Source organism: Ziziphus jujuba, chromosome 5, assembly GCF_031755915.1.
Source record: "Ziziphus jujuba cultivar Dongzao chromosome 5, ASM3175591v1".
NCBI classification, from domain to species: Eukaryota; Viridiplantae; Streptophyta; class Magnoliopsida; order Rosales; family Rhamnaceae; genus Ziziphus; species Ziziphus jujuba.
This window is the reverse complement of record NC_083383.1, coordinates 25,056,236-25,079,567: the sequence shown is the minus strand read 5'-3', so window position 1 is coordinate 25,079,567 and position 23,332 is coordinate 25,056,236. Positions and strand designations below refer to the sequence as shown.

The following is a 23,332-nucleotide window of genomic DNA, read 5'->3' as shown; positions in this document are numbered from 1 at the left end:
TTTATTCTCATTGTAATAGAAATTGGTACTTAATTGATTGATATGCGCATCTTGAGCTTATCATGAAAATTTTGTGTATAAGGAAGGATAATTATTTTCATTAACTAAGCTTTATGATTTTAGATTTTATTATCGTTCTTAAATTAATAATTAAATTTATGTGCTTATGTGTAAATTATATACATATACAAGTTTATGTACACATATGTACGTTCACATTTGTAAATATATACATTTCGTATATATGTGTGTATATATGTATATATGAATGTGAGTAATCTACTTTTAAATTTATTTTGGATGTTAAATTACACATATACTGTGATATTTAAATGTTTGAAAATTTTATGTTGTATGTTGAATATTTAATAAATTTCAATTTAAAATTTTGATACATAAATAATGCATTTATGTAATTTTAATTATGTATGAATTTTTGTGTATTTTTTTAATATTGTTTGGTGTAAATTGATTTCATGGATTTTGATGTATAAATAAGGCACTATGGAATTTCCATAATGAATCAACTTGATGAAGATTATATTTCTAACTCTTTGGATGCAATGAGTTTAAGTATACAAGTTAATGTTCAATATGAAAATTTTGAAATTCCAATGGTGTATCCAAGTGGTCAAAGGAGAACACATAATTCTCATGATGATTACGGTGTTGGTATCTTTTATTATCACATGTCTCAAAATGAATGCTATACTCCTTCTTGGGTAAATCCACATTACCCTCTGCTTAGATAGTTGGTTAGAATTGATAGAGAGAGATATGTTTGACATATCCACAATTACATGGAAAATTTCTCTAATATGATGAGTTGGAATGCCTATTGTTATACTCACGAAACATCTGGATGTGATTATCAATTTGAAGCACCAATGAATTCTTTTTGGTATTAATGATGTATTAGGAATTATGTTTGATAATTTCATGTATCTTAATATTATTTGTTAAATTTTCTATATTTTGGTGATAACAAACATTGTATTTTCTTTACTTACAATAATTTTTAATATTTATGGACTATGTTATTATCTTTGTACTCTAATTATTGTATTTTTTTATATTATTTTATTGTATTAATTATCATATATGTAAAAATATGTATTCTTAATTAAATATTTATAGTTTTTGTAATTTTGTCGACATTTCTATTGACATCGATATTTCCATCGATATTTCCATAAAATCTTATTTTTGATATTTCTGTCGATACCGATATTTTTATCACTGGTCACAACTCTTAGTGAGGCCCTAGACAAAAACTGTTGTAAAGACTTTATCAAATACTATTAATACTTTTTTTAAATTAAATTTTACTTTTTATTTTAAATATATGTTTTTTTTTTTAACTTTTTGAGGTGGATTTTGATAATAAATATTTTTTTTTATTGACAATGAATTATGCAAGTAGCAAGTTTTAATCAATTTTTTTAAAATAAATTAGATAATACATATTAAAACATATATGTGGTTTATTTTTATATGACAAACAATAGTATACTAGAAAAACTGACAACTACAAATATGAATTCGTAGAAATAAATATATTTGTATATATATATATATATTATGAGAATGAACAATATAAAATTATTAAATAAATAACAAGTAATAGGTAATATGAGAAAAAATAATAATAACTAATAAAATTACTTTTTTTCTAGGTGCCTTTGAATAAAAATATATTGTAAATTATGTGCAGTGTGTAAGAAAGATTAAAGGGTTTTTTGAAAAATAACCACCGTATAAATCAAAACTTGAAAAAGGCAAAATTTTTATGTTTTTTTAAAAAACTAGCCAACTTTTAACACATTCATACCAAAATACCCTTCTTTTATGGTTTTTTTTCCCTCTTTTTGTTTTTTTTTTTTTTTGTTTTTTCTGCCCAAAACTATGTTTTTTTTTTCTTTTCCCTTTTTTTTCTTTTATCATTTTTTGTTTTTTTTCCTCTACTTCCCCTTCAAAAGCGTAGCTAATACAGCTAGGCCTTTGCTTTCTACTTTCTCTAAGGCTTTGTTTTCTACTTTCCCTTTCGCAAATAAGAAATAAAAGATAAAAAGCCCTAGATCTATCAACTAAGAAATAGAAAAACCTTCTTAGAAAGTTGCAAATTGTATCGATGGTGAGGATGAATCAATTGCTCTTGCGGCTTGGCTTCCATGGTTGAATTCTTCTCTTAGTCTCTCCTGCCTCCGCAGTGCTCTCTTTGTGTATCTAGTCATTATTGGGTTTGTCATTTCTAGCACCTTTAAGTTTTCTTTCAGATTTTCCCTTCAGTCTGTAATACTGATCCATGAGAAACAACTGTTAAGTTCAGAAATCAACCTATATGTTTCAAGACCATTGGGGGTTATAACAACTATGAAAAAAAAAAAAGGTTAATTTCTTCTTCTTTTTTTCTTATTCCCCATTATAACTTTCTGTTCTCTACTCTCTAGTGCAAAAATGTTTGTTTAACTGAGATTTTCCCTGCTAACTTTCAGTTCTTGGTCTCCACTTGGAGTTAACTTTTCAACAATATTGCCACTGGGCATTCAAATTTTTTATACACATGGCTTTTCCATGCAGCTAATTAGAAACCATAATTGTTGTTTAGTTACTATCTAGATTTATAGTGGAGTTGGCTTTTTTCCACTAATTTTTTATGGTTGCAAAATTAAATCATAGGCAATTTGAAAAAAATAAAAAAATAAAAATTGAAGACCATGATTTGATGAACGATCCAATATAAATATGATAATTGATGTAAGTTTTTCATTTTGCTTATTAATTAGGTTAGGGACAAAAGCTAGCTATAGCGGTTGCTTTTGGACACAAAAAAGATACACAAAAAAGGTGGTGGTGACCAAGTGTTGGTGCCAAGTGATCCACTAGTAATTGTACCATATGGAAACTAACAAACCCAAAAAAACATCATCTTTGTCAATGACAGTGTACTTGTATAGGAATTTTATCCTTCCCAAAAAAGAATCCTATCCAAAGGATTGGATTCTTGTGGTGGTTCTCTTCTCTTGTGTTATCTTGCACATCCAACTTTCAACTTGATAAACACTTTTTTATATTTGATAGAGCCAGCTTAGAGTTGATATTCAAGGTGCTGAAACATTGAGGAGGATACTTAGGAACTCTGCGGTTTTTATCTTTTTGATGGCAGAGAGTGAAGCTAAGCTTGTTGAGAGGTTGATTGACCGGAAGACATAGACTAAAGAAGCTTTTCTTATGAGGATTGCAACAGCTAGAGAGGAAGTGAAGCATGTTAGAAACTTTGATTATGTTATTGTAAATGCTGAGAGGAAGTTGGAGAATGCTGTTAGGTTGGTGGAGTATATTATTTATGAAAAGAAAGCTAAAGTCCGGCAAAGGAGTGCAGTGATATAGTTATTTGGAAGGTAATTGGGAATTTTAATTTTTTTTTTTTTTTTTGGTTGAGAATTTGTTTGTTCCATTTAGAATTTGTTAGAATTTCGATTGGAATTTTCTTTTTAGGAAATGTGGGAATATTGATTGTAGTTCTATCATTTGGATAGTATAACATATCTTTTTGATTTAAAATTACTACTAACTGAAGACATTTTTTTTTTTTGGGCTAACACATCTTTATCTATATACATATACACCAGAACCGTTAATTTCTGTACGAGTATCAAATCATATATGCAAGCTAGCAATTAACACTTTTGCAGCATGAATGTGGTATTATACTGCATTTGAACCAATTCCATCTACTATGTTTACCATTGAGTTTCACACAAGATGGCATAATGTTCTTCATGAGGAAGTGTGTACATGAGGCTCACAACAAGGAACTAAGCATATGAGTTGGGTGGTTGATTCATGAACAACATAATTTCATTTTTACTGCTTTGTTTTTGTTACTTTCATCATGTTTATAGATGCATCTTTTTTCTTAAAATAGCCTTCTAAATGTAAAGATAATTATGGATTTTGATGTTCATTTAACAAAGATAATGATGGATTTTGATGTAAAGATAACCAATTTATCTTCTAGAATATGTGGCATGTTTGCTAGAATTCCATTTTATACAAACCCATTCGATCTAGCTCAATTCAAGCTTCTGGAATATTTTCGCTTGTCGAAAACAATTTCCTTCAAGCAGAAACATTTTCCTCTTGTTGAAAAAAATTTCCTTCCATATGAAAATGTCGGAAAATATTTACTTCTGTTAGAAACTAATTTCCTGTAATTGCAAAATCAATTTCCAATAGATAAATAAATTAATATTGGGGTAAAAAAAATGAATGGAAGTCCAGTGAATTTATTACCTATAAAATCTTTAAGTCTCATATATTGGTACAAGTATTACTGACATTTCTTTAAAATAGGGAATGACATAATATATATAATTCAATTAACCCTATATATATATATATATATCTTAATGATAGTTAACATATAAGATGAAGATGTATTTAACAAATAATGTATTGACTTTTAAAATCAATAACCAATTAAAAGAAAAGAAAAAAAAATGATACATTTTGTTTTTCTTAAGGTTTTGGAAAAACCATGTATATGCTTGCTCCTTCTCTCCATCTCCAATGCCAAAAGCCAAAGGATATATTTGCTTATTTCCATCCATACCTGTTGCAATATACATGTATCCTTTGTATTTCCCTTTCAAAATAGTCGCATTAACAGCCAACAAGGGGTCTTATGTGGGATATAAATCTCCTAATGTATGCTCCAATCACCATAAAGAAATATACACAATGGTTATCATCCTCTGTTTGGATACGTGTAAGAGCCCCGAGGTTCGTCGACACTAACTCATAACAGTAGATAGGCAACTTAGCAAAATTCTCCTATAGAGATCCCCTAACACTATTAAGTATATATTTTTTACCTCTCCATGCTTTGTTGTAGCATACATTCATCCCATATTTTTGCAAAAAGTTATGTTGAATTTCTTTGGGTTTGTAAGCACGTGCAATCCCTTAATATTTAGATTTGATACATTGCATTATAACCTAGCTACTCGCATGCTTATATTCTCGATGCATAATATCTAATGAGCAACTGTGTACATTATCAAAAATTCTCACAACAAATATTTTTTAATTTTTTAATTTGGTCACACGCAATCACCATTTACAAGTATTTTCCAAACATGCAACCTCATACCGTTATGTAGTTGACCATGTCACCTTAAACTCTTTATTTTCACGCATGCAATAAATACTCAGTTTATTATGTAAGTCACGTTTGTTGCGAAATATCTATCCAACTACAATGCTCTCACAATCAGTGAACTTTGATGAAAATATGGCCATAGAACCACTTCTGTTGTTTGATAATAAGTGATCATTTATAGCACAATGAACCCTAACATCATCAACTCCTTCATTGTTCATTTTAGGATGGATATCATTATTATTGTAGGGTAACTCCTGTTCAAAATCTACATCATTATGATCAACATCATCCCGTACTGCATTGTAATTACCATAATGATCAATATTAGGCAACTGCTCGTACTCCTCTTCGTTAGGAAACCACTAAACACAATCACCTCCAACATCAACTCTTTCATGGATGTTAAATGATATTCAAGATCCATGAACATTAACTTGATCTTTAACATGAGTTTCAAGAACTACAATGTCATGAAATGTAGCCTCAATAGGTTCAGAATCGAGAACTTATGATAGACGAACACCAATTTGAGGATAAGCAAAAGAATGATGATTACTCTCACTATTCAAAGAAAAGGTTGTTTGATAAACATTTCTAGATACATGTTCAACTTTCGAAACTACTTCAACATACAATGGAGGTCACATCATTGTCATCTCTCCATTCCTCACTTCTTGACAAAAGCATTTCACATCCTTATCATTGCGTGTTTTTGTAGAATCCAACTTTTCTGCATATCGTCCATATATCCATTTTAGTTTTAGCAAATATTCATTTCGGTCTATCTTAATAGAATTGAAAATCTCATCCTCTAACTCTGATTTGTGCATATTTTGCCGATGGAAACCATTATATGTCTACAATGTTGATACTCCCAATGACCACCATCATTTTGTACCACTATTCCATTGTATAAAACCGCATTTACAATATCATCATCTTCCATTTTACTACAAAATTAAATGAATAATGTTAAACTAAATTAATAAATATATAAAAATATGAATAATACTGAATAAACATATTAACTATCCCAAAAAAAACTGCTTTTTTTTTTCAACCAAATATAATGTTTTCCTACTGGTGAAAAATTAGCGGAAAACTAGCAGAAATGTAGTGGAAAACTAATGAAAACTGAGAAACTGGCAGAAAATGGAGAAAGTTCATCTTTTTCGTCAATTTTCCTTCATTTTACTGGCTTTCCCGAGTTTTCAGTTCTACACAAATTTTCCCCCATTTTTATACCATATGTCACCTAAGTATCTTCAAACTCAAATATAACAGCTCATAAACTAATTTATTATATACCTATATTAAAAAACTACTAAAAAATATAAAAATGGAAAAATACAAGAATAAGAGGGTAGTTGGACAATTTTACATCATTTAGCACCAATGTTTTATCTAATAAGAAAAAAAAAGAAAATTTTGACCTGAGTTTAGCTTTAAAAGTGAGAAAACACAAGAAAAAGAAAGTGAGAGTAGATAAGATCCGAGAATTTTTTTTTTTTTTTTAAGTTAACGAGTTGTTTGAGAAAGGAAGAAAAAGAAAAAGGTAAGAGAAAAACTATTTCGTAATTTTCAATTTAGCAAGGGCATTTTGTCCATAGTTGGCTAATTTTTTAAAATTTTTTTTTTTCTATTTTTGAAGTTTGGATTTGAACCCAAGATTAAATAACTCATATAAAAGTTGAAGGAATGAAAAGAAAAATACAAGACTAAGATGAAAAAATTCATGAATTGAGAGGCTTTTAACATTTTTTTTAACTATTGAAGATATAATACAAATAAAGAAAATAACAATTTTATATTTTTAATAAAATAGAATAAATAGTCGATTGATGTTATTTTTCAAAAATAAAAGATATGCATACATATAAATATAAATTGCAATTAATGTAAAATTCATAAAAAGTCAAGTCATATATTTCTCAAAAAATTTAATCTAGATTATTTATTAAATAAAGACTAAAGTATACAAAACAACATATAATAACTTTTAATATAATTTTTATTTTTGGGCCCTTCATAATGTGGCCCTAGGCATAGGTGACACCTTAAGCCGGGCTTGATCATACTACCAAAGGGTTTTTTTTTTTAAAATAGCCACCCCAGTAATCCATTCTTGAAAATAGCAAAAAACAAAAAAAAAAAAATTAAATCTAGTCAGCTTTGGACAGAAATGCCCTTAATTAAATTGAAAATTACGAAATAGTTTTTCTCTTACCCTTTTCTTTTTCCTCCTTTCTCAAACAACCAGTTCATCTAAAAAAAATAAATAAATAATTCTTGCATCTCATCTGCTCTCATTCTCTTTTTCTTGTGTTTTCTCACTTTTGAAGCTAAACTCAGGTAAAAAGTTTCTCTTTTTTCTTATTAGATGACACATTCTTGCATTTCATCTCTTTTTTCTTATTCTTGGATTTTTTCGCTTTTGTATTTTTTAAAAGTTTTTTAATATAGGTATGTAATAAATTAGTTTATGAGGTGTTATATTTAAGTTTAAAGATACTTAAGTGATATATAGTGTGAAAATGGGAGAAAATTTGTGTAGAACTGAAAAATTGTGTAACCCAGTAAAATGGAGGAAAATTGATGAAAAAGGTGAATTTCCGCCATTTTCCACCAATTTGTTAGTTTGTGCTAGTTTTCTGCCAGTTTTTCGCTAATTTTCCGCCAGTAGGAAAGCATTATATTTGGGAGGAAAAAAAAACAGAAGCGGTTTTTTTAGGACAGTTAATATGTTTATTCAGTATTATTCATATTTTTATATATTTATTAATTTAGTTTAAAGTTATTCATTTAACTTTGTAGTAAAATGGAAGATGATGATATTGTAATTGCGGTTTTATACAATGGAACATTGATATAAAATGATGGTGCTCATCGAGAGTATCAAAATAGTAAAAATATAATGGTTTCCATTGGCAAAAGATGCACAAAATCAAAGTTAGAGGATGAGATTTTCAATTCTATTAAGATAGACCAAAATGAATATTTGCTAAAGCTAAAATGGATATATTGACGATGTGCAAAAAAGTTGAATCGTACAGAAATACGCAATAATAGAGATGTGAAATGCTTTTTTCAATAAGTGAGGAATGGATGGATGACAATGATGCGACCTCCATTGTATGTTAAGGTAATTTCGAAAGTTGAATATGTATGTAGAAATGTTCATCAAATAGCCTTTGCTTCGGATAGTGCGAGTAATCATCATTCTTTTGCTCGTCCTACAATTGATGTTAAATAGCACAAGTTCTCGATTCTGAACCTATTGAGGCTACATTTCATGACATTATAGTTCATGAAACTCAGTTTAGAGATCAAGTTGATGTTCATGAATCCTGGACATCATTTAACATCTATGAAGGAGTTGATGTTGGAGGTGACTATGTTGAATGGTTTCCTAATGAAAAGGAGTATGAGCAGTTGCATAATATTGATCATTATGAGAATTACAATGCAGCATGAGATGATGTTAGTTTTTAGTCGGATGATGTTGATCATATGATGTAGATTTTGAATATGAGTTACCCGAAAATAATAATGATATGCATCATAAAATAAACAATGAAGGAGTTTAAGATGTTAGGGTTCATCGTGCTACAAGTGACCACTTATCATCGAGTAACGAATTGGTTATATGGCCATATTTTCATCAAAGTTCATTGGCTGTGAGAGCATTGTAGTTGGACAAATATTTCGCAACAGACGTGACTTACAAAATAAATTGAATATTTATTGCATGTGTGAAAATAAAGAGTTTAAGATGACATGGTCAACTATGCAACGATATGAGGTTGTGTGTTTGGAAAATAATGTAATACTAAATTAAAAGAGACTTTACGGGAAAACGACAAAAAAGAGAAATTTTGGTTATAAAGGAAGCTGGTTACAAAAGATTTTTTAGAATGTCTCAATTATTCTGAAAAGGAAAACAAAATGTATCATACCTTTTTTTTTTTTTAATTGGTCAATGATTTTAAATTTAATACATGATTTTATAAGATTTTAAAAGCCAATCATTTTAAATCCATCGAACTTTCAGTCATTGAGTCCATGATATATTTTGTTTTCACTCTCATTTTCAATTTTTTTACCCCAATATGAATTTATTCTTCTATTGAAATGGCCTTTTCGACTAGTGGAAATCAATTTCTGATAGGAGAAAATTGTTTTTAACATGAGGAAATTTTTTCCCGACAAGAGGAAAGTTTTTCCAATTGGAGGAAATTTTTTCCTACAAGCAAAAAATTTTCCAGCAGCTACAACTGAAATGCACCTAAGGGGATTGTGCAAAAATTGAAATCTAATACAAATGTCACCTTTTCAAGAAAGTAGATTGGTTAGCTGACATCAAAATTCATCATTATCTGTACATTCAAAATTGACAAAGATTCATAATGACAAAGATTCAAACCCATCATTATCTTTACATTCAAAACCCATCATTATCATAGCTCATAATGACAAAGATTTAAAATTGAGGAATTTACAAAGAGATGAATCATCTTCTCTAAAATAATCCATTATGAAAATTATCAACAATGCTGTAAAATCATACAATGCAGCACAAATAAAGGTTCAACGATAAATTCTTTACATTAATACAGCATCAACTTGCATGATATTTTCTATTTTGTTCAGAAAAGCAACTTACATTAATGGAGGACAAACTACCACCAATGCTTCTCTATCTCTTTAACTCTCCCTCTCTCTTTCTCTTTCTTTGTCTCTATGAGTATGTGTGTGTGCTTCAAATCCTTGTTTTTGTAATTTTTACAGCAGTCACTTGTTATTATACAATCTCAAATTTTGTGCTTCAATTTTCCTTGGTCCATCACTTGCTCCTCTAGTGCTGAAAAAAAATAAAAAATCAATATTAATAACAAAACTTAAATATTTATATATTTCTTAATTAAACTAAAATGAGTTAATTTTATGCTTGCATTTGGGTAGGTTTTATAATGTAACACGCCTATTATATCAATATATCTAACTTATCAATAATTCCTCTTTCAGTTTTTATATGAAAAAAATTTTTACTAGCCCAAGCCATAGTAGGTCTAGCATAGGATTATCATTAATAAAGGATCTTATGATTCATTAAAGGGGAAGCACTTATTTATCTCTAATCTTAAACTTTAAGAATAATTTGCATGCTAGCTTTTTTGAGAGTGGTTTGCAAAGCCCATTGGGCATAAAATTGTTTGGAAAAGGATTATAACAAATATAAGACACTAGCAAATGCATAAGACGACTAACAAATATAGGAACAGCATTAGCCTAAATGCAGAAATATGTGCCACTAAATGCATCAATGGATTTCATTTTCTTTGCAGTAAACATAAATACATAAATAATAGAAATATAAAACCATCCACACGTCTAAACTATGGATCATAAATAAGCAATCATCATGATAAGTCACAAAATATCATACGTGTTAGAATTGTGTTTAATATAATTTGACAGGGAGAAGAAGAAGCAGAAATAAAAGCAATAATATAATTTGACATTTGCCTAATTCTTCTGGGAACTAATGCGAGACTTTCTACTCCTACAATTCTTTTTTGAACTAAGGCTGGAGAAAAAAAATAGCAATTAAATCTTATTCAATTGGTAAATGAGCTTTAATATTTTTTATGAAAAATATAAATCAAAAGATTTATATAAATCCAAAAAAAAAAAATCACTTCTTGCAATATAGCACCTAGTTGCTTACAGTTGAGGATGGAAAAGTAATTGAACAAACAAAAGATAAAATAATATGGTCCTTAAATGGGGGAGGGGGGGGGGGAATTTGGGGAGAAATATTCATTGCTCATCTATTGGTCAGAAATCTTTTCAGAATTGGAGGAGAAATATTCATTGTTCATCCATTGGTCAGAAATTTTTTGAACATCTTAACCTATTGTAGTTAGAAATTCTAAAGATCTTGCAAGTTTGCTCATCCAACAGTGCCATTTAAAAGAAACTGAAAACTTATGTTCTATAAATCTAAACATGATATGTCCTTGATTTATTAGAATTAAGCAATGCCACCAATAAAATGTAAATGTCATTGGACAAGTATAGCTTAAGAGTTTTAATTAACACTATCAATGGAATCAGAGTTATGTACAATCTATTGTTTTCTGACTTATTACTAATGGATAAAACTTTAGCTGTTTGATAAAATCTAAAATGTTTTGTCTAAATCTCGCTTAAACTCAACAGACACTCGAGCAGTTGACATGAAGCCACTTCAATTACACAAACTCAATTTGGGCTAATAACAATTTTGTAGCTCAATCAAGTTCTTTTAATGCATAACTATGTTCAACAGCTTAGGCCAAGATGAAGATTTTTCCTTTCTTTCCTTCTCTCTCTTTCTCTTTCTCTCTAGATTGACACACTTTGAGCTTTGGATTAGTTCAAATCATTCACACTAAAGGCATCCAATAGAACAAAAATTTGAAAATAAGAAGCAGCGGCAATTACCAAGATATCAAAAATCTCATCAAACTAACTAAAACACAAAATATTTTAGGATTGTTTTCGCCAATACAAACCATAGACTTCCCAACCCCCATAGAAACTGTTGTCGCCAACACAATTTAGTATGAATGGTTTTTGTAGTGCAAATTATCAAAAAGAAAAAAGAACAATCTGCGGCTGCGGCGACAAGTAGCTCCTGGTGGAATGACTGTGGTGGGAGGACAACGACAATGAACGGGAGGTCAGAGTAGGGCCATCGGTGGTATGAAAAGGCTTTGCCTTTGGGTGTCTTTCTTCGGCCTTTGGGTGGCTCTCAATCGAATGATTCTTGATGGGACAACAATGGGCGAGGACAAGTCGGTGAACGGAAGAAGAATTTTGGTCACAATGGCGCTGGTGATGTTGTATTTTTGAAAGGGAACATAAAAAGCAAAGCCCTAGCTACGTGTTGGAAGGGAAAGTAGAGAAAAAACAAAAAACAAAACCAAAACCAGTAAAAGAAAACAAGAAAAAAAAGTGTTTTGGTGGAGATTAAAAAAAAAAAAAGGAAAAGAAAAAAAAATTGTCATTTTTCAAGGTTTGGTTTGTACTGTTGTTAAAATGTGGTGATCTTGCCACAATGTGCAAGGTAGTTCGGTTACACTTGCACTCTTTGTTTTGCAACATCAAAGACCAAACATTATTTATGTTTATGCATTTTATTTTATCTTGTAATGTTTAAGAACAATATCCTTTTTGTCATGCCCTAAGCTCATTATCTAGCTTAAGGCCTTTTTTGTCTAGTTGCTGGAATTGTATTTCCAGCAACATAAGTCCACTTCCTTGGATTCCGTTTGAAGTAGGTTTGGGATTTGGATATGAATTTTGGATATGATAAACTATATATGTAGAGGAAGCAGCAGTAAAAAGAATGGCCCAATTTGGAGCTGGGAAGGCTGAGTTAAGCCCAAAACAATCTGACCCTTGTGCAGTTTTGTTGCTCAGAAAACTGGGCAAAACTGCCTCGGGTTTGATTACTTTTTAATGGGTAAATAGACTTTGTTTTATCTGGTTTTTGGCTAGAACATATTTTAATATTCAAAAAGGCTTCCCTCCAATTTTCAAGTCAAATAGAGCTGGTTTTCAAATTCCAATGCCTTAGACAAGCTGAACTGCCCATTAAAGAAGGTTTCTTGCATGCCCAGCATATTGATTAGAGTTAGTTGAGGTAGTTTGGCTTGGTTGGTTACTTTTAATGCTTTTGTATTTATTGATCAATATGGCAGCATGCCTTATTGTCTTTTTGATGTATTTAAAAGTATGAAAATTGTAATGAAAAACGTTGAGAAAGAAAATATTCAAAAACAAATTTTGAAAAACAACATTTTTGGCTCTCTCTCTCTCAACTACTACATTTTGGTTTCTTCTTCTCCCCAAAAGCTAACAACCTTATCAAGAATCCTAAACCTCCATTAAAACCAGAAACAAAACCTTAACAAACCAAAAAAAAAAAACAAAATCAAGAACCAAGAAACAACAACAATCATTCTTGACTAACACCTTGAATGATTGTGCTCTAGGGTACAACAACATAAACCTACACCAAATTCTGTCATGGTATCAGAGCATAGTGTAATTTCTTAGGACCTTGTGAGCTTTCAACCTAGACCATTTTATTTGTGAGAGGATCCCCCACCTAAAGCCTTCCAACCGAAACCAAAACCTCCCAAAAACACTAGTTGAAACTCACCAAAACACCACCACCCGAGAGCTTGTTCTTGTGTCCATTTTTCAAAACTTTTCAAAAACCATTTTTTCAAATGGCCTCACAATCCTTTGCAACCCCAACACCACCTAAGTTTGAAGGCCAAAACTATTCCATTTGGAGTATAAAAATGAAAGCCTACCTTCAAGCCTTTGGTTTATGGGAAGTCATAGAAGAAGGTTATGTAGTGGAAGAGTTAAGAGCTAATGCAACCCAAGCACAAAGAAATGCACATGAGGCCAAAGTTGCCAAGGGGTTCAAGGCCCTCACTGCCTTGCACTCCTCCATGAGTGATTCCATTTTTACAAGGATAATGTCATGCACAAGTGCTAGAGAGGTTTGGATAAAGCTTCAAGAGGAGTTCCATGGAAATACTAGAACTCGGCAAATGCAAGTTTTAAACCTAAGAAAAGAGTTTGAGACCTTGAAGATGAAGGAGAATGAGCTTATCAAGGATTTCACGGAAAGGATGGTCAAAGTGGTAAATCAAATTCGGGTCCTTGGTGAGCAATTGACCGATCAAAGGGTAGTAGAGAAAGTATTGGTGAGCTTACTCGAAAGGTTTGAAGCTAAGATTTCCTCCCTTGAAGAATCTAGAAATCTTAGTGAAATAACCTTGAGTGAGCTCATCAATGCTCTTCAAGCAACCGAACAAAGGAGAGCCATTAGAAAGGAGGAGACCGTAGAGAGTGCATTCTATGGTTGCCACGGCAACAAAAAGAAGAATAAAGGAAGGAAGAGCAACAACACCAACCAAATCGGTTTTACAACCAATAACAACACAAACAACAACAAAAGTGGATGGAATCAACAACAACAACAACAAAGCCATCAAAACTGAGGAGGGCATCCACCTTGCTCTCATTGCAAGAAGCTTAGACATCCACCATCCAAGTGTTTTTGGAGGCCGGATGCATCTTGTGAAAGATGTGGAGGAAAAGGCCACATTGCCAAAGTATGTAAGCAAAGGAGACAACAAGCCAATGTAGTTAATGAAGAAGCCGAGAACCTATTTGTGGCCACATGCCTTAAGGCCACAAGTAGTGGTCTCGGTTGGCTTGTGGATAGTGGTTGCTCACATCACATGAGTTTCCAAAAGGATGGCTTTATGGAGCTTGACCGAAACTAGAAAACCGAAGTGAAGATTGGTGATGGCCGGTTCATGAAAGTAGAAGGCAAAGGAGATGTGTGCTTGAACACCAAGGAATGTACCAAAATTATAAAAGAAGTGCTATATGTTCCTAGTTTGTGTGAAAACTTGCTTAGTGTAGCACAATTGGTAAAAAGAGGCTTTGCTTTAAATTTTGTAAAAGATGGATGTATCATATATGATGCTTGTGGTAATGAGCTGTTTAAGGTACCATTGAAGGACAAAAGCTATAGATTGGACCTAGTTAAGAATGAACAAGCCTTAAAAACCAAAGTGGAGTCCATTTCTCAACTTTGGCATAAAAGGCTTGGGCATTCTAGCTATGGTGCCATGAAAAACACCAATGCCATTGTGAAGGACATGCCAAAGATTGAGGAGATGAAAAGCCTATGTGATGTATGCCAACTAGGAAAATCCACACGGCTTCCATTCCCTAAAGCCGGTTCATGGAGAGCTAAGGAGAACTTTGAGCTAGTCCATTCGGATGTGTGTGGACCGATGAGTTTGTCATTAATTGGAGGATGTAAGGACTTTCTAACCTTCATTGATGACTACTCAAGGATGTGTTGGGTATATTTTCTAACAACCAAGTCACAAGTACTTGAAAAGTTCAGAAGTTCATGGAATTCAAGAAGATGGTGGAAACCCAAAGCAATGCAAAGATGAAGTGCTTGAGAACCGACAATGGTGGAGAATATACAAGTTTGGCTATGGAGGATTTTTGCAAAGAAAATGGAATGGTGCATCAATTCACAACACCATACACACCACAACAAAATGGTGTTTGTGAGAGGAAAAATAGGACCTTGATGGAGATGGCAAGGTGCATGATACATGAGAAGAACATGCCATAGAAGTTTTGGGCCGAAGCCATATACATGGCTAGCTACATCCAAAACCGAGTATACACCAAAGCCAATGAGTCCAAGACACCCTATGAGATATGGTATGGAGAAAAACCATGTTTGGACAACATAAAAATCTTTGGAAGTGTTTGTTTTCTCCATGTTCATCCACACATGAGAGACAAGCTTGCCAAAAGGGCAAATGTGGGCATCTTGGTCGGCTTTAGTGAGGTTACCAAAGGTTTTAGGGTTTTCAACTTGGAAACCAAGATACTTGTGGTAACAAGGTATGTGAGGATTGATGAAGATGCTGTTTGGGATTGGACAAAGGGGGAGCTTTTTGTCCATGAAGATAATGCTCGGTTGGATGATGAAGAAGAAGAAACCAATGACAACGACAATGAAGAAAATGAAGATGATGAGGAGGATGCACTTGAGACCATTGGAGCCGAATTGGAGATTGGAGATGGTGTTAGAGGAGAAAGGCCATTGTCCGAAATATATGAAAGGTGCAATGTTGCCTTGAGTGATCCTACCAATGCTCAAGAAGCTATGCAAAAGAAATAGTGGATGGAGGCCATGCAAACCGAAATGGATATGATAGAAAAGAATGAAACTTGGTCTTTGGTTTCTAAACCCAAAAACAAGAAACCAATTGGTGTAAAGTGGATCTTTAGGACCAAGTTCAACCCGGATGGAACAATATGCAAGCACAAGGCAAGGCTTGTGGCAAAAGGCTATGCACAACAAGGGGGTGTAGACTATGGAGAGACGTTTACACCGGTTGCAAGAATGGAGACCATAAGGCTCATCCTATCCATCTCGGCCTCAATGTCATGGAAGGTGTACCACCTTGATGTAAAATTGACTTTCTTGAATGGTGTGCCTCAAGAGGAGGTTTATGTCAAGCAACCCGAGGGCTTCATTGTTCAAGGACATGAGGACAAAGTCTACCATCTACACAAGGCACTTTACGGGTTAAAGCAAGCACCTAGGGCTTGGTATGGCAAGATTGATGGTTACTTGACCTACCAAGGCTTTAGGAGGAGTCCAAATGAGCCAACACTATACATAAGGAATGAAGAAGGCATGATTGTTATCTCACTCTATGTGGATGATTTGTTGGTCACGGGTGAAAATGAAAAGAATGTGGAAGTTTTGAAAAATGAACTGGAAAAGGAGTTTGACATGTCAAGCCTTGGTGAAATGAATTACTTCCTTGGAGTGGAAGTGATGCAATGCTCTAGGGGTATTTTCATATCTCAAGAGAAATACATCAAAGATCTTTTGAAAAAGTTCAACCTTGATGAATGCAAGCCAATGTCAACACCAATGAGCCAAGGAGACAAATATAAGAATGAGGATGGCACACCAAAGGTAAACCCGACCCTATATAGAAGCATGATAGGAAGTTTTCTCTATGTATGTTCATCAAGACCGGATATTATGCATGCCACATGTGTTTTGTCTAGATATATGCAAGCACCATCCCAAAACCATTTTCTAGGTGCCAAAAGAATTCTTAGATACTTAAAAGGAACATAAGACTTTGGAGTTTGGTATGATAGGCAAGATGTGATGAGATTAATGGCCTACTCGGATAGTGATTGGGCTGGATGCTTGGATGATATGAAGAGCACTTTGGGGTATCTTTTCTCACTTGGTAGTGGACCATTCTCATGGAATACAAAGAAGCAAGTAGCAACCGCTCAAAGCACTGCCGAAGCCGAGTACATTGCTTGCTCTTCATGTGCAAATCAATGCATTTGGCTTAGGAAATTATTGGAGGACCTTGGTTATCTTCAAGAGGGTTCAACCATCATCAAATGTGACAACACTTCAGCCATATCAATAGCCAAGAACCCCGTTCAACATGGAAGGACAAAACACATACCGATGAAGTATCACTCTTTGAGGGAGTTTGAAGAAAATGGAGAAGTAAGCTTGGAATATATCAAGACCGAAGATAACCTTGCAGATTTCTTCACCAAGCCACTTCCAAAAGCAAGCTTTGAGACCTTGAGGAAGCTTCTAAATATTTCAAGCAAGAACACCAAGGAGGAGTGTTGAAATGTGGTGATCTTGCCACAATGTGCAAGGTAGTTCGTGATGTGATTCCGCCCGAGCCCGCTCCACCGATAACCCGCTGGGGTGCTGACTCGACACGGATGAAGACTAGGCCAATCACAAGAGCTCAAATTAAGAGATTTAAGGACAACCTGGGAGTATTTATACAGGGGGTAATCAATCTCAACAGAGCTTGTCCATACTTGAAGATACAAAGCCTATTTTAAGCATCCAAGTGGTGGAAGCCGATACGGACCCGGGTAACGGTTTTGGTACATTTTTGGAGTCCGGTAAGCATGAAATGGTTCCAATGCTTTATGGGTTCAATACATATGCCTAATAGGTCATGGAATCAAGTTAAAGCAGCCTCAAATGCAATCAAAAAGGGCTTGTACGGACAGCATCAACAATTTGGCCGAATTTGCTGTATTGCTTGCTGGCTTTACTGTATTTTACTGTATTAGACTTTTCTTATTTTTCCAAGCATGGGCAACGTGTGGGACTTCACATTCATCTTATTTGGCATCCTAAAAAGAATCTAGAAGCTGATTTGAAGCTCAAAGAGGTCAAAGATTGATCAAAGTCAACTTGATAAAAAAGGCTAGCATTTTTATTTTCCTAATTTGTTTTTACTTTTTGTTTTAGGAAACTACCATTACTTTTTGGCTTTTATTTATTTATTTTTCTGGAAAAATAACTTTAGGAAGGTTTTTATTTTATTCTTTCCATTGTAAATTAATTAATTCCTAATTTAATATAAAGGAATTAATTAATCAAACTTAGATTAGGAAAGGAAGTATAGTTTCAGCCAACTAGGTTTCTTTATGTGTGGTGGCTGGTTTTCTTTATGTTCTAGGGTTTTATTTCGTGGCTTTGTAGCCTATTTAAAGGCTTAGTTATCAATAAGAAAACAACTTTGATTTGATTACAAAAATACTTGTAAGATTAATTATCTCTTTGTTCTTTGAGAACACCTAAAACACCATTAGAGAATTGGTTGTTTTAGCTTGACTTATCAATAGGTTTTCCATCCCCTATTGTGGCGTCTTCATTATACCAAGGTTTCTAACCATAGGTTGGTTAGGGGTTGAGGCCCATTCCATTAGAACTTAAACTTAATTAAAGATCCGGGCTAATATAATACGGGTTTAGGAGCAGGTCGTTCTAGGTTCGTATCATTTGGTATCAGAGCTAAATTTTGTTCAGGTTTGATCTATCTTTATTTGCTTTATTTGTTTTTGTGTTATTCTGCAATTTTATCATTAGGTTAAGGTTGCATCCATCCTATACACGTTCAGCATCTTAAAAAAAAAAAAAAAAATCATTCCTAGTTGAATTAGGATTTCCTAGTTTTATCGTATTTTTGTTTCCTAGTTTGTTGGTTGTCTTTTATCATTGTTCCTGTTAATTTGGTTTTTGTTGATTTTTCTTTGCTGTTTTAGTCTTAAATATTTGCATTCATATATTCAAAAAAAAAAAAAAGAAAACAAGAAAAAAAAAAAAAAAAGAAGTTTGCGGCAACATTTAAAAAAAAAAAAAAACTGCACATTTTGTTTATTTGGAGGTCACGGGTTTGGTGTTTGTTTTGGATTTGGAATTGCAATTTTGGTACTTACTATTGCTACTGCAGTTGTTTATGTCCTGTGAGTGAAAAAAAAAAAAAGAAGAGGCAAAGCCGGATAAAAAAAAAAAAGAAAAAAAAATATTTCGGCTTGTTGGAGTTTGATTTGTTTGCTGGGAATTTGTTGGAGCTGCTGGTTTTTTGTTTATTTATTCAATATTTGAATTGCTGGGAAATTATTTTTGCTGCTGGATATTTGGATTTTGGGTGCTTAAATTATTTGGATTAAAACCAGTTAAAGGATTTGATACAAAACTTGAATTACAAAGAACAACAACCAACAACTATTCTATATTTTTGTTCAATTTGATTCTTGTTCGTATTTGAATTTCCTTTCCTGGAATTTTATTCTTGAACTCATAATCTACTACCATCTGGTGCAGTTTTCAAAAATTCCAACGTTTTTCCATTATTTTGTGTTTTCTTGTCTAGAAAGCCGAAAAATTAGGATTTGTTGGATTCTTTCGGTATTGCCTACTTTTTGCTACTGTTTTGTTGATAAGTTTAATTAAAACATATTAGTGATCTAATTGCTGTTTTATGGGTGTTTTAATTAGAACTTTGAGATAATTAATTAAGTGAAAAAAAGGCAAGAGTGTGTGAGCTTAAAAGAGGGTAAAAGCCGAAACTACTGTGCAAACACGAGTGTCGAGACCTTGTTTGAGTGAAACACGTGAGGGAGTGAATATTGTGAGGATTTATTTTATTTTTGCAGTATTTTACTAACATGGCAGATTCTAGAATAAGAAGAGGAGACACACCACTGAGAATTAATGAAGAGGAGTCCGTAGGATTTCATGGTGATCCACGAGCTACCGGGAGTGGTGAGCAAATGGAATTGAAAGCTGTTTTGGAACAATTACAGCGGGTTAGTGCTCAAGTTGAGCATGTGAATCAAAGAGTGGGAAGACTAGAAGCCTCACAAGGAATGCCAAATACAATAAATAGGCAAGAATTCCATGGAGGGCGAGGCCGAGGACGAGGAGGTCGCGAGAGACCGAGAGAGGAATTTGATGAGGAGCCATTCAGTGGAGACTTTGAGGAAGGTATGGACGAAACTTTTGCTGTCCAAGATAGAGCTGGCCATGCAAGATATAGGAGGGAAGAAACAAATGACAATCTTAGCAATATCAAGATCAACATCCCACCATTCATGGGAAAAAGTGACCCCGAAGCATATTTGGAGTGGGAAGAAAAGATGGAGATGATATTTGACCGCCATAATTATTCGGAGGCTAAGAAGGTGAAATTGGCAGCAATGGAGTTTGGCCATTATGCACTCCAATGGTGGACCAATGAGCAAAACACCCGAAGGAGAGTTGGTGATGACTTGATTACTACATGGCGACAAATGAAAGGAGCCATGCGGAAGCGATTCGTACCATCACACTATCATAGGTTGCTACATCAAAGACTTCAATCTTTATCTCAAGGACATGGATCCGTGGAGGATTATTACAAGGAGATGGAGATGCTCATGATGAGATTGAACTTGAATGAAGATAGGGAAGCAACCATGGCAAGGTTTTTTGGTGGTTTGAATCGTGAAATAGCCAATCAACTAGAATTGCAACAATATGTGGAATTGGAGGAGATGTTGCATGTGGCTATTAAATTAGAGCGTCAATTCGAGAGGAGGGGTGTAAGATCATGGTTTGGAGGTGTTTCCAACAGTGGAAGGTCCAATTCAAGTGGCTGGAGGAACAATCCCATCTATGAAAGCAAGCTAAAGCCGAAAGTCAAAGAAGAAAGTTCAAACTGGCCAAGGAAGGAGACTAGAACCAAATCTGTCCAAGCACCAAAGAATGAGGTAAAATTAGATCCTAAACCTTCTAGAACTCATGATGTTGTGTGTTTTAAGTGCTAAGGAGGAGGACACATTGCTAGCCAATGCCCGAATAGAAGAATCATGGTGTTAAAGGGCAATGACGAGCTAGAATCGGAAAGTGAAGAAAGTGAGGATGAAGCCAAGCAAGAGGAGGAGGATTTAGAGGATGAACCCGAAACCTTGCAAGCATCCAATGCTGAATTAAACTTGCTTTCTAGGAGAGTACTTGCTGCATATAAAGATGAGGATGAAATTCAAAGAGAGAACATCTTCCACACCCGATGTGAAATTCAAGGTAAGATTTGTAGTATGATTATTGATAGTGGAAGTTGTACAAATGTAATTAGTAACATTGTAGTTGATAAATTAGGCTTAATAACTATTAAACATCCAGAACCTTATAGATTACAATGGCTTAATGATAGTGGTGAAATAAAAGTGAATAAACAAGCCAAACTAAAATTTAGTATAGGTAGATATGAGGATGCAGTTTTATGTGATATTGTACCCATGATTGCTGGACATATACTATTAGGTAGGCCATGGTAATTTGATAAAGATGCTACTCATTTTGGTCGAGAAAATAGTATTGTTTTCAGGTTCAAAGGGAAGAAGGTCAAGCTGGAACCATTATCTCCTAAAGAGGTTTACAAAGACCAATTACAAATGCAACAAAGGAGAGAAGCCGAAAAGCTCAAGGAAAAAGCAAGTATGGCACCAATGGCTTCACCATCCTTTCAAGAAGGTAAGAATGAGGTGGCTGATCAAGGTAAGGTTTCTAAGGCTCATATTGAGTGGAAAGATCAAGGGAAAGCCGAAAGAGAGGGGAAAGAAAGTGGCAAACCCGAGATCTTGGAGAAGGAAGGGAAATCCGAAGGTTTGCGCCGATCCAAGGGGGAAAATAAAAAAGAAAGAAAAGAAAGGTTAAGTAGCAATTTTTATTTGAGTTTAGGGGATATTAATAAGGTTATTGAGTGTAAGAAACCTTTGCCGGTCATGATTTATAAAGAAAATTATTTTAATGATCAAACTAACTTTGAAGAACTTGAATTGCCAAGTTCAATGATTTCTCTTTTGAAGGAATTTGTAGGTGTCTTCCCAAATGAAATTCCAAGTGGACTACCATCCAATCAAGAGGGGAAAGGTGAGCTTTCTGTCCAAGGTAAGTCTTCTAATACTCAGGTTGTGTGGAAAAATTTTAATAAAACCAAGAGTGAGAAATTTGGTGCAAAAGCCGAGAGTGAGGAAGGTGAGATGGCCGTGAGTGAGAAAGGAAAAGGAAGACAAGAAAGGAAAAATATAAATTTTTATCTTAGCTTTGGTGATGTTAATAAAGTAATTATGAATAAGAAATCATTGCTGACCATGAATTTTAAAGATACTTATTTAAAGATATCTTTATTTCATCGAACTTTATCTGCATTGTTGAGAGCTTTACTTAGTGGCAATTTGAAAATTTGGGAAATATTGTTTGTTAACTTTAAAAAGTGTAATTTTTACCATAATGAGCATGTATTTCTAGATTTTGTTGTAATAGTGTTTGACCCAGGAGAATTGGCTTGGTTGCACTTTTGAAAGGAAAGGTTTCAAAGAAAGTCAAAGCTCATGCCGCCTATGGATGGACCTTTTCAAGTTTTGGAGCCGAATAACAAGAATGCCTACAAGCTTAATTTACCGGGTGAGTATAACATGAGTGCTGCATTTAATGTTGCTGATTTAACTCCTTTTACTGCAGGTGATGATCTTGATTTGAGGACAAATCCTTTTCAAGAGGAGGGGAATGATGTGATTCCGCCCGAGCCCGCTCCACCGATAACCCGCTGGGGTACTGACTCGACACGGATGAAGACTAGGCCAATCACAAGAGCTCAAATTAAGAGATTTAAGGACAAACTGGGAGTATTTAAATAGGGGGTAATCAATCTCAACAGAGCTTGTCCATACTTGAAGATACAAAGCCTATTCTAAGCATCCAAGTGGTGGAAGCCGATAAGGACCCGGGTAACGGTTTTGGTACATTTTTGGAGTCTGGTAAGCATGAAATGGTTCCAATGCTTTATGGGTTCAATACATATGCCTAATAGGTCATGGAATCAAGTTAAATCAGCCTCAAATGCAATCAAAAAGGGCTTGTACGGACAGCATCAACAATTTAGCCGAATTTGCTGTATTGCTTGCTGGCTTTACTGTATTTTACTGTATTAGACTTTTCTTATTTTTCCAAGCATGGGCAACGTGTGGGACTTCACATTCAGCTTATTTGGCATCCTAAAAAGAATCTAGAAGCTGATTTGAAGCTCAAAGAGGTCAAAGATTGATCAAAGTCAACTTGATAAAAAAGGCTAGCATTTTTAGTTTCCTAATTTGTTTTTACTTTTTGTTTTAGGAAACTACCATTACTTTTTGGCTTTTATTTATTTATTTTTC

General features: G+C 33.6%; 1 long non-coding RNA gene across 1 annotated transcript; it reads left to right on the top strand.

The window, feature by feature from the left end:
* Nucleotides 1–1,962: 1,962 nt before the first annotated feature.
* Nucleotides 1,963–3,668, top strand: LOC132803840 (uncharacterized). Its single transcript, XR_009639075.1, has 2 exons — nt 1,963–2,389; nt 3,082–3,668. It is a non-coding gene; the product is annotated as an uncharacterized LOC132803840 (long non-coding RNA).
* Nucleotides 3,669–23,332: the final 19,664 nt, after the last annotated feature.